Source organism: Schistocerca piceifrons, chromosome 3 (assembly GCF_021461385.2).
Source record: "Schistocerca piceifrons isolate TAMUIC-IGC-003096 chromosome 3, iqSchPice1.1, whole genome shotgun sequence".
Taxonomy (NCBI): Eukaryota; Metazoa; Arthropoda; class Insecta; order Orthoptera; family Acrididae; genus Schistocerca; species Schistocerca piceifrons.
The window spans coordinates 479,019,798-479,032,896 of record NC_060140.1 but is presented as its reverse complement, the minus strand read 5'-3'; positions in this window follow the sequence as shown (position 1 = coordinate 479,032,896).

The window sequence follows — 13,099 nt, the reverse complement described above, 5'->3', positions numbered from 1 at the left end:
TGGCATGTCTGCGGTACACAGGATGTACAGTATGGGGCCGAGGACGGAGCCTTGGGGAACTCCAGCCCTGACCCGGCGGCGCGTCGATAGGTCCTCTGTGCGTACATGAAAGCTTCTGTCGGCGAGGTAAGATTTTACGAGATGGACATGCGGCAGGGGCACACCGAGGTCCAGGAGCTTGAAGAGAAGCCCCTCATGCCATACAGAATCGAACGCCCATGAGACATCCAGGAAGATGGCCCCAAAATACTCCCGTCGTTCGATGGCATCAAGGGCCTCTTCAACGAGTCGAAGCAGTTGGTGCGTTGTTACGTGTCCAGGGCGAAAACCACATTGTTCGCCCGGTAGGAGGCGTTCTTCCCTGATGTGACGTAGGAGGCGTCGGAGATACAGCCTTTCAAAGACTTTGCTGATCGCTGGTAGCAAACTGAAGGGCCTGTAGCTGCTCGGTAGACGAGGGTCCTTCCCAGGCTTCTGGATGGGAACTACCTCGGCGTGTTTCCACTCCTGAGGATAGTGTCCAGTGCGGAGGATGCTGCTGAAAAGTCGAGCCAGGTGTGCAGTGGCTGTTGGTGGCATCCATCGCAGCATTTCATTTGTAAGCTGGTTAGGGCCTCCCGCCTTGCGTTTGTTGAGCTGTCGAAGTTGATCGGAGACTTCATCAGCATCCACCTCTTCGATACAGTCGTCATCCGCAGGGGCATCGAGGAACACCGGGAGACGTTCAGCAACTAGTCGAACGTGATCCGGATCCATGGGGTCCATGATGGGTTGGAAATTTTGTTCAAAAACATCAGCAATGGCATTGGCTTTGTCCGCTGGGCTGCTGACGATGCTTTGACCAACTTGTAGCGGCGGAATCTTCTGACGCCGGCGGAGGAAGAACTGTGTGGCTTTCCAGGCGGTACCATCCTCAACCCGAACAGTGGCCAGGTGGTTGGACCTTTCGTGATGGCGGTGGTTTGCAACGGCAACTTTTATGTCCCTCCTCATCCTGTTGAGTGCCCTCTTCGTTGCTGCGTTGCGCGTCAGCTGCCATTCACGAAAGAGGCGGTTTTTGGCAGTTATTGCCTCAATGAGATGTGGTGGTAGTTGCTGGGATTTGTCAGGTGGTTCAGATCGCGGCCACGGAGTGCACCGCTTGTAGAACATTCTTGGAGGAATCAGGCACAGCCATCAATTCCAACATTGTCGGCGTCAGGTGCATCTCGGAGACCCTCTTCTAACAGCTCCTGATATCAGTTCCAGTTGGTGTTCCTGGCCTGGATTCCTCTCCGCTTCACTGGCTGGGCATCGATATTGATGTCAAATATAACTGGGACGTGGTCTGAAGATAAGGCATCGCGGGTGCTGGCATATATAACATAGGGCACCCCCTTGGCCACTGCAATGTCGAGCACATCTGGAGGTCCACCGTTGTTGGGAAAGTGGGTGGGGTCGTGAGGTCCGAGGATGATGGTGTTCCACCGCTGGGCTTCCTGGAGAAGTTTTCTTCCATGGTTGTTGGTGACACGGGAATGCCATTCGTTGTGCTTTGTGTTAAAATCACTGCCAGCAAAGACCTTCCCAGGTAATGCCAGCAAAGACCTTTCCAGGTAATGCCAGCAATGCTTTAAGGTCCTGGAGGAACAACTGTCGGCCAGGTGGGCGGTAGACAGCAACAAACGTGATGCGCCCATGTGAAGTTTCAACAGCTACAGCAGTGGCCTCCATCGCTTGCAGCGGCGAAAGTGGAACTTGATGGTGCACCAGTGAAGTCCGGACGTAGACCGCTGTGCCACTGCCATGAGTTGGTCTGTCGGTCTGGTAACACACATAGTTGGCAGCTCTTACATGGACACCAGACTTGAAAAAAGTCTCTGAAACCAGGCAAATGTCGACAGCTTCATCCCACAGCAGCTGTCGAAATTCGCCACCTTGGGTGCGGATGTCCTGGGCATTCCACACGCAGACTGTGACTCCTCGTTGACTACGGGCCATGCTGTGCGGCCAGTGGTCCGGTGGAGATTGCCTGAATGGCTGCACTTACAATGGCAATGAATTGCCGGGGGATATCCTTGAGAAGCTCCCGAAGTTCTTGCAGGAGGAGCTTCATTTCGTCCATGCTGGAATCAGCCTCCTGGGATGTTACAGTTACAGCTCTTGAGTGTTGAGCTGGGCTTGCCACGACGTCAGCCTGTCGTCCCTGTTGGCAGTGGTCTTCTCCCCGCTGCTGTTCAGAGTGCCGAGCTGGTAGACGCGCCGTGTCCTGTGGACAGCGGGCATTCGCGGTGTTGGAAGCTGTTGCAACAGTGGCCGGCTTCGTCGCAGGTATGGAGGCCTGCGGTGAGGAGCCAGAGGTAGCAGCAGCAGCAGCAAAACTGACTCCAGGTCTGACAGGTGCAGGTCGCTTTATTGAGCCAGGTCGGTGGCCACGGCTCCGTGCCGCAGCCCGTTGGAAGCTGGAACAGTCGCGGTAGGAGGCCACATGTTCCCCACCACATCCAGCGGTCCATCTCTCCGCTTCCGTGTGCAGTCGAGACTGGCGTGCTCCCCTGAACACTTAACACAGCGTGGGGGAATCGTACAGAACCGCGCTACATGCCCAACCATTTGACGGTTGTAGCATTGTGGTTTGCCCCTCTTCGAGCGCAGTTTTTCTGTAGTGACAGGTGTCGCTGCGATCTTCGTGACCTGCCATAGCCCGCGGTTGTGTGGGATATCACAGGTGACCACTAGGACCAGCGGAGTTTCCTTTCGGGTTCGGCGAGAGGGTAGGCGGGTTATCGACCTGAAACCCAAATCCATAGCCCATATCCTCCAGTTGTCGTCGGATGTGATCCCGGCTGTAGTTTCGAGGGAGCCCTCGAAAGACGATCTTGAGTGTCTTGCAGATGGGTAAGTGTAGAACGGCTTCTCTTGTTCTCCGAACGTACCCGAAACCTTTCTGTAATCTTACGCTTCCGCGCGGGATCAGCCGAGCGGTCTGGGGCGCTGCAGTCATGGACTGTGCGGCTGGTCCCGGCGGAGGTTCGAGTCGTCCCTCGGGCATGGGTGTGTGTGTTTGTCCTTAGGATAATTTAGGTTAAGTAGTGTGTAAGCTTAGGGACTGATGACCTTAGCAGTTAAGTCCCATAAGATTTCACACACATTTGAACATTTTTTTAAAATCTGCTGTTTTCAAAGTGACCTTATGTGAGTTGGTGCCAGCCGGCTTGATAACTACGTTGTTGTGGCCGACAAGGCGAAGGAGCATCCTGTAGAGGCCATCGTAGTCCTCCTTGTGTTGGACCACAGTGGGCGGCGGTTTCGGTTCTCTCTTCTGAGCAGGCATCCCCACACCATCAGCGAGCTCTTCATAGGTGTTTGTCATCGGAACCGGCGGCGCTGATGAGAGGTGAGCCTTCCTGGTCGGTCGTTTGCTGAGTTGAAACCCTTCTTCATCGACGACGACATGTGCCGGTTTCACCTTTTTTCCCGTAGGAGGGGCGCGGGTTGTTCCTGTGGCAGTGATCGCTCTCCTTTTCGTCGATCTGGCGGCGGTGGAAGCGTCATTTCTTGCCGTCGATTCGTCGTCCGAATCGGGCAGCGGAACTTGCAGTGCGTCCGGAACGCATTCCATTTCCGTATCCATATTCGTCGCCTTGTTCATCGTAGGTGGGGGGCCGGATGGGGCCGCCGGCAAAGCGGGCTGTACCCTTCGCTGTACGGACATTCTCTCGCTCCGACATCTCAACGCTAACTGCGTGCGTGCGTCGCGTGCGTGCGTGCGTGCGTGCGTGTCTACTGCCTCTCTGGTCGTATTTATATATGAGCGCAGCGGACGGCCGAAGCGAACAACTGCCGTCATCCGCTCTATGGTCAGGTAGCAACATGTAAATGGCCGCTTTCTTGGGGCACATATTATTTAATAGCTCGGTCATTAATCAATTTAAAATCTTCGTAATTTCAATGTCACTGAAATACGCTTGATACAAACCAGGGAATTTAGAGGATCGTCCGCCACAATTTGAGAATCCTGATGAATTTTGTTTTATATTGTGTTGTCCGTCGAGTGTGTTACGGCATGTGAAGAAATTAGGTTCATATCATGTACATGACATAAAAAATATTTTTAAACATTTATGTACGTATTATTATTATTGTAATGATTTTGCATCGTAATAATGAGTTATTCATTATTTTAAATTCATAAAATACACGTCATCAAAAGAAAAATATGAATTTAAAACATAAAATAAGAATTTAAAACATGAAATAAAAGTAAGTAAAGCAAAGATAACATGATGATAAGGCAAAGATAAACATCTCAAATTGTTAACGTATCGATCCATGGCTTAATGTAAAATAACTTAAATGATCATTTTTTGAAAAATTATTTTATCTTTGCTTTATCATCTTCGGAATTAGTAAAGTACTTGAAAATGGGCTTATAACCCGAACCTAGGTTATACGGTAAGCAAATGAAATTTATGAAAGAAGGGAAAAACAATGTTTGTTCAGTTAATTTGCAATGTTTCAGCAAGAACCCACAGTTGATTCAATTGCAACAAAAAATAAGTGAGATAAATAATTAGAATAACAATGAACGTTTATATATTTTAATTAGGTATGTTGAAAATGCTCCGACAACACACTGTCTGCAGCTTATTTTCCAAAAATAGTATTTCAGAAACAATATTTATCACACATGGATGTATGTGGCGAGAAAGCTTTTTAAATCTATTTTGTAAAATGTTTTAATTTTTCAAGATTATTTAGTGTTGGCGGGGTATTTTGGAACATTTCAGATGGCCAAGTTTCATCGAGATCGTTCATTTTCATCTGGGAATATTCCCTTGATACTGTCTGTAGCCGAAGCATTCTCTCTATCTTGTGATGTACTTTTAGAATGTGTAATTTGTTGCTGTGTTAGTGTTCTGCTTTGCATTTCCATTGTTCTGTCTGCTGCTGCCACTGTTGACATCGACATTGTTTTGTTTGTGTCACGCCGTTTTGTGGAGTACTGTTTATTCGCGGTCGCGGTTCCGTGGAACTGAGGCCAGGAAAGTCGTTAGACATAGAACCTGATAGGTCAGTCGATGAAAGTTCGAGAGTGAGTGAAGAAGCACAAGCCACCTTCGTGCAGATTGCACAATTTCTGAGTCCGTCGGATCGCACCCTTGCAATGTTAGCATACACTATGTAACAGGTAACCAAAATAAAACTGGGGGATGCAGAGACGGCGGAGCAACACGCTCAACTGTGGCAGGGAAACCATACGCGGCTTGCGAGGCCACAAGACGAGCTAAAACTGAGCGTCAAAAGACTGATCGTCAGATAGCAGAAGTTAGGCGTGACGTGGGGGCCGAGACTGCAAAAATACGAGCGGAGGTCACCGACAGTGTTGGGCGAGGTGAGAAACGCGTGTTATGAGAGAGTTGCCAGCGTGGAAACACGAGTAACAGCATAAATGGCGGAAATCGCCACAGGCATGGATAACTAAAATTAATCGGCAATCAAACTACAAAGAAACAAGTGTCTGTTCTCGAGCAGGATGTGTCTGCAATGCGACGCAGGCCACGAGATCTGATTTGCATATTGTGTTTCCAATGAACTGTGTGTGAACATACCGCTGCTTAGGCACGGCCAAATAGATATCCTCCACAAAAAGAATTTATGCACGAATCTGCGAGTGACAGAAGCGGCAGAGTGTAATGCATTCCTCGTTGTGCAGCAAGCAGACGCTTGATCAGAAGGAATCTATCTTATTCGGTTGACCGTTTGCGAGAGCAATGCTTGCAAAGATTTTTGCCCCATGTTTCTGGCAATTTACTGGAACCTGGCCGCAAACACAAGTGCGAAACAGAACATACAACACCTGATCAAAAGTATGTGGATACCTGTTAGTGGACATTAATATGGGGTGTGCTCACCCTTCGCGTTTATGACAGTTTGAACCCTGCTGAGAACACATTACATTGAATGCCTGTGGAGGAATGACAGCGCATCCTTCCCCAAAAGCCGAAGTCGGAGAAGATAGTGATATTGGAAGCTGGAGTCTGGAGCGAAGTCGACAATATAACTCATTTCAAAGGAGTTCCATTAGTTGAAGAGCGGGAGTCTGGCCAGACCAATACGTTTCAGACGCTGCTTCATGACGGGCTGCATTGTCATGGTGATACAAAACAACATCGTTTCCGAAGTGCTCCTCTGCTGTATGCGTCTAACGGTTTCTTAAAAGTGCAATAAGGGCCCCACAGCCTAATTACGAAAAACACCTCAATACCGTAATACCGCCTCCTCCGGACTTCACTGTTGGTACTACGCAGGTACATTCTCCAGGCATTTACCAAACCTAAACCCATCCATCCAGTTGCTGCTGGGTGTTGCTTGCTTCATCACTCCAAATCACTCGTTTCTAGTCATCCACTGTCCAGTGCTATCGCTCTTTGGACCACCTGAACTGTCGTTTATAACTGACCACAGAAATTTGTGGTTGATGAGGAGCTGCTCGATCAGTTTACACCACGGTGTGCTAACAATGCTGCTAGTGAAAACCGCAACCACTTCAGACATGTTTGGACTGCCGCTGGATAGGTCTGTAGCTGCCCAACATTTAGGTTAAACTTGAATTAACAGAGTGCTGTTCTCTCTTAGAAATATTTAAAAGAAAAATGCAGCGCCCCACCATAGTACTGCAGGTGAAAATATTTTGTTGTACTTAGTGCGACGCGGAATGTGGGTTTCCCTTTGTCGCAAAGGCTTGCCAGTAGATGCGTACCATCTACAATACTGTGAGGGCATTCTTGATGAACTTTGCCTGGGGAATGAGTGTCCGCTTGCTTTTCCGGTCAGAAGACATTTCCACTAATCAGCTTGTTGTGGTTTTCTTGGATCCCCTCGAAAATTTTTTGCTTCCAAAACTTCCAATCCCTGACTTAACAGGAAGCTTGTGAAAGTATGTGTGTGTTGCTACCTCAGTTGTGTTGCGCGTGCGGGTAGCGGCAAACCTAGATCCCTGTCGCCTTTTATGCTCACTTGTGTTCGTATGTCAGGCACTTTGTCATTCGACTCCAGGTACGCATTTACGCATCGACGCCTGGGAGAATTCATTAGTTTTTGATGTCAAATGTGGACGTTTGTATTACTTCCCTCACTCTCTGTGCGTGGTCTTTATTTTGTAACGGTACCTCAAGGCGTATAAGATATTTCTACAAATTGAGATCTATCTACGTTTACTTGAAATTGCACGAGCCCCCAGAGATACTGTAGACAACTTGACAGACTTGATGAAAGCTGACAAAATAAATACAGGTAAAAAGATCGATATGGAAGGAGAGGTACAATTTCAAGCAGTTTTATATAGTGGCTGCAATTGTTTGTTATGTTACATCAGAACTAAATTTTATAATGGAAAAATTTGGATTTTACTTTATAATGGGGTTTTCGCCTGAAATAATGCATTAGATGTAGGTCGAGAACTTACAATCGATTTTACAAGAAGACCACACGGCATTCGTTTTGTAATTTTTTTGTGTAAATAGCACGTGAAGTTCAGGATTCAAATGTCTATCCACCCAAGTAGTTTCATGCAACTTTCAAAAATTCTCGAAAAAAATTGACTTCGAAGTTTTCCGAGCGTCTTTAATACCGTAAAGCAAGGTTGATTCTTCGATGGGCAGTGTGGCCTGGGTTCGATTCCTAGCCAATGCAAATTTTTAAACAAATGTAGATGTTGTGCATACATTTACGTGAAGCGTAAAATACACACAGACAGAAATAAAATCGCTAGCACTCGATACTGACAATTACTGGATCTCGGGTTGCAGTTTCATTTCGGCCACTATTTCTTTCGTTTTTTCGTTTGGTCCAGATGCCTACGTCATTTAAATATAAAATTCATCAAATAAGTGCTAAATAACACAGCTCAACCTACATAGGGAGAAATGATCATCACGATAAAATAAGAGAAATCAGGGCTCGCACAGAAAAATTTAAGTGCTCGTTTTTCCCGCGGGCCGTTCGATAATGAAACGGTAGAGAGACAGCTAGAACCTCTGCCAGGCACTCAGTTGTGAATAGCAGGGTCATCACATAGATGTAGATGTAAATAACACATATTTGATATCATTTTTATGAAAAATGCATGTTTCCATATTTTTAATTACATATTGTGCACAGAAATCCAGCTTCCATTGCAAATATAAATTTTTAATTACTGATTCTTCAAAACAGATTGTTTATAAAGATTGTTTAAATTTTAAAAAATAAATTTTATCAGTTTTATGTGTTTTACGCTTCACGTGCACCTACGTTTAAGAATTTAACACTGCCAGGTATATAACTTTTTTTTAGACAAACTATTTGTAATATATTTAATTATCATTTTTCCCTTGAGAATTTTCTTTCGTATTGGTTTACCTTCGTTCTTTCTTTGCGATATGAATTCGTTTTGCTTGTTTTTCGTTTGCTTTTTTCGAAACGTCAATTTTAGATTCACCTCAGTATTTTTACTAATGTCTTCGGGACGTATTTGAGTGGCTCAGTATTTAAGAGCTTCTTTTGCTACGATCAGTATCAATAGGAAAGTTATTACATCACTAAAAATGCACAAAATAATTAAAAAACAACATATTTAAGACGAAAGGACGTAAGTATTTGACAGATTACAATATTGAAAGTTCGTGGGAGGAGTGTAGAAGACTTGTAGTTCATACATACGTAATTTAAAAACAGGAACAGTTTTTTATGGAGCTGACGAAAACAAGACATTTAACACTTAGGCAATTTTAAAACAAAAACTTGAAGCATGTGAAGGAGTTGTACAACAGGGTAGAATAAATTACTGAAAAATTTGCAAGAGAATCAATCAGTGTAATACCAATATGCAGAAAGACAAAGCACGTTAAACAGCAATAAATTAAATCGACGCTTTAAACATGAAAATGATATAAGACAGACAAAAGATAAGGAAAGTTGAATGTATAACAAAAGGTAAAATAATACTTAACAGGTTCGAATGTAATCGGAAAATGAATCACAATTTTCTATTGGAAAAGTTGCCGAGACGAACATTTAATGGAAAAGAGATTGAGGGACGCTGTAGTAGATTTGGTGCTGTATTGGATCCAGTGCAACGGCAAACACGGCCATTGGGAGTGGGCTTCTCTGTCTTACCGATATCTGTATGGGCATCGGGTTTGTATTGCGACCGTTTATCGACGCTCTAGAGGTAGCACATCGGGCCGCCGATGAGGCATTCTCACAGAGTGTTTAGAGTATTAAAGATGCCCGGAAAACTTCGAAGTCGTTTTTCTCGAGAATTTTTGAGCGTTGCATTGAACTACTTTCGATGATTGATATCTGAACTTCGCTTACACTAAATATAAAATAAAAATCAATTGTCGCATGTTTAATAGATCTTCACTTGAGAACGGCTCTATCGATTTGACTGATTACTTTTTTTGTATTCGTGATTGTCAGGACAAGGTTTGTATGAAAGAAAATTTTGGAAAATCTACCGGAAAAATGGGAAATTTGGGTGGTATTATTACATGAAAATCTCAAAGAAAGAAATGTTACAGTCGGTTTGACAGTTCTTCTGTCACATGTTTTTTATAGAAAAAAAGTAACGTTCAGATTGACAGTTCTGCTGTCGCATGTTTTCATAACAACAAATTCAGCATTGAATATTGATATTTTGCGAAAAAAAGGAATACAGTTGAAAGCGATACGATCATATCTTTGGTATGTTGCAGAGACTGAATTGATGTCAGTTCGTGGTAATTTGGTGCATTGCAAACATACAATAGATTTCAGATTGTGATATATTTCTTGGGAAAAATGCCACCAGTGAGGCGCTAAAATATCAGAAGTTGTACGCGCTATGGAAACCAACAGCATGACTGCCGAGTTAATGAGACTGACGAGGAACGTAAACATCGTTTACAGACAAATCGAATGAGAATTTTACAATAAGCACTTTCTGTTAAATTGTCTGCGAGAAAAAACATGCCAAATTGTGCTATGAAAATGTGTGGTTTTGCTTTCCTTTTCGCAGTCATTTTTAACAGAAAGCAGTTGTGTTTGTGGCTAATTTTATAAACCTACGTCTTCGTAGATTAAAACCATGCGAAATACTATCATTAAAGCTACTATCCTCACAGCCTAGCAGCTGAAAAGGTATCTCTCATACCCCATGTACTAAGGATTCCAAGCGATTTACCCATTCATTTTGACTTCTATTCTCAATCAAGGTTCCGTTTGCAATAACAAAAAATAACGACAGACAGAGGAGATGCAAGGAGAAGGGGAAAGAAAATGGATATAAAGAAAGGGAAGGAGGATATGGACAGAGGGATGAGGGAAGAGGAAATGGACAGAGAGAGGGAGGGGGGAAGGTGATGGACAGAGATAGGTTGGGGGGGAGGAGGAGAAGGAGAAGGAAGAGGAGGAGGAGGAGGTGGTGGACAATGGGAGGGGGAAGAGGGGAGGGACAGAGACAGGGGAGAAGGAGATTAGGAATATATTAAATTCCTGAACATATTTATCACATGCGAAGCATTTCCGGGTTCGACAAAAATCCGCTTGTCGTGTGGTCTCCTTGTTAGACTGACAAAACGTTGGGGTGCTTGAATAGAACTGAAGTGCACAGTGATTTTGAGAAACTTTGCAGTTGCAGCCCCTGTTTAAACTGCGGCCCCTGTTGCGTGGCTGTAGTGCCATCAGCTGACGGCAGCAGGTGCCGGGGCATTAGTGGCTTTTAATTAGCAGCCCGGGGCGCCTAATGGCCACCGGTGGCCGCTCGTCAGCGCTGCATTGTCCGCTCCGCGCGGGGACCACCTGCGTTCACCTCGCATCAGCTGCCGCGCCAGCGCAAGCGCCGTTAAATCGCATCACTACGTGTCACAGCCCCATTACACGTTCTTTGTTCACGGGCAAGTACCAGCTGCAGGGGTCAAGCATGAAATTTCACAGCCAGGGCTCAAAGAATGGCTCTTATGACAATGATTTTTTTGTGATAAAATCCTCTCGGGTTTCCTACTGCGTCAAATGGTTTAAAATCCTCTAACTTTCGACCGAGAACTCCTCAGCCATCGTCAACTGCTCACTGACGTATGGTTGGTGCTGCCCTCAAACAGCGGCGCTACCGCCTTCGACGTCACTGTTGCCCAGTCCGGAAGCCACGAGAAATACGGGCCGCGCGACCAACTTCTGACGTCACACTAATTGCCTCGTCTTCCACACTTAATAAACGATCGGGTGTGCGCAGGGCCAACGGGAAATCAATATGTGAGTGAAAAGGTACCCATTGAAGGTCTTAACTTTGTCGTGTGCTGTCGAGAGCTTGCATGCACAGTCGAAAATTATTTAACTCGTCTAAAATAGTTATTTGCTCCCGCCAGACACACTTGTTGGCATTCGTAAGATCTGCAGCATCACGTGTTTTGATGTGCGTGCAATGGCCTGTCATTTATGTGGGTCTCGTGCCCAGTCACGGTGTCGTCACCAACTAGACATCCCAGGCCCTGTGGCATGTCAGCATGTGACACTAGAGGTCTTACGAGTTGCAGTGACCGTATTCACGAGACACCGTGTTACTATTTCACACCCATGTAATGCTTCACAGCTGTGCGGTTAAATACACTCAAGCTCTCGAAAATACAAGATAACGTTAAGCACTTTAATGGGTATCCTTTCATTGACATACAATTGAATCCAGCACACGTCAGTCCTGAGATGAGATCACAGATGAGCTAGCGCAGTCGATCGCATTCTCAGTGGGGTCAACCAATGGAATTTAACGGATTTCCGCCCCCCCCTCTCTCTCGGCAGACAAATATTCCAGGTAGACCTACATAAGTCACCTAAAAATTCTCTTCATTTATGCTATAGCTGCCACGTTGTTGGCCACATACGCACTGCTTATGGAAATTTTGAAATCTTAAGTTCCTGCTGTGGTCATCGGTCCCTAGGCTTACACACTACTGAATCTAGCTTAAACTAACTTACACTAAGGACAACACACACACACACACACACACACACACACACACCAATGCTCGAGGGAGGAGTCGAACCTCCGACGGGGAGAGTCGCGCGAACCGTGGCAAAGCGCCCCAGACCGCGCGGCTACCCACACTGCTTCTGGTCACCCTCTGTGTACGAGTTAATTCCTGCGTCGACGAATCCTCGTTGATACTGCACTCACAATATTCACTTCAGCGCTGTCACATACCATCTGGTTGGCTCTTCTTACTGTGCCTTTATTTTCTAAATATGCTCTACTTTACCTCCCGGATTCCGTATCTGTTACTTCCTTCAACAGATGCCATTTATCTTTGTCTCTAACTTCATCATTATAATTTGGTCTTGTTTAACAAGGGAGACAAAACCACAGTGGCCTTAGCCTCCTGTAGCCCGCACCGAAACTAAGTTTATTGTGTGGCGTTCCTCCCTGTCATTCTAATAAACTCGATCAGTACCTAGACGAGAAGTAGGAGTCCCTTTATTAAATTTCTGTTAGGCACAACTTCATCAAGAACTACTGACTGAAATATATTGTCTTTTTGTCCTCCAGTGCTCCACACCGAAAGATTAAACACGGTGAGGTTTCATTCCCCGTACCAGAAAGTCTGTATTTATGGATTTCTTTCTCTGTTTCAATCGTGTACAGGTCTTTCTTGAAGTTTCGATGGCTAATCATTAAACTTACTTCCAGGGTTGTTTGAAAAGTTCTCTGAATGGAATAGAAGAAACGGCTGATCTCAGTGAAACTTTTTTATTTTTCGCTGGAGCCTTCCTGTACGCTAATGTGCGTGGTCCAACGACTTTTCAGTGCTTTAATACTATCTCGAAAATTTCATTCCTCCAGGCCAGCAAAATGTTCGTCAGCATCGGCCGTCAGTTCTTCGTTTAAAGAAAGTCTCCGTCCACCGAGGAAAATTTTGAGCTTGGGGAAGAGACGGAAGTCTCATGGAGCCAAATCAGGTGAACAAGGGGCAACAATTTGTGTTTTATTTCATATTATTTTTGCAATGGTAGCGACACTTGTGTGTGGGCGCGCATTGTCTCGATGTAAGATGACTTTCTTCCATGCCATCCTGACAAATTTTGGCGTATTTTTTGCTCCAGTTGA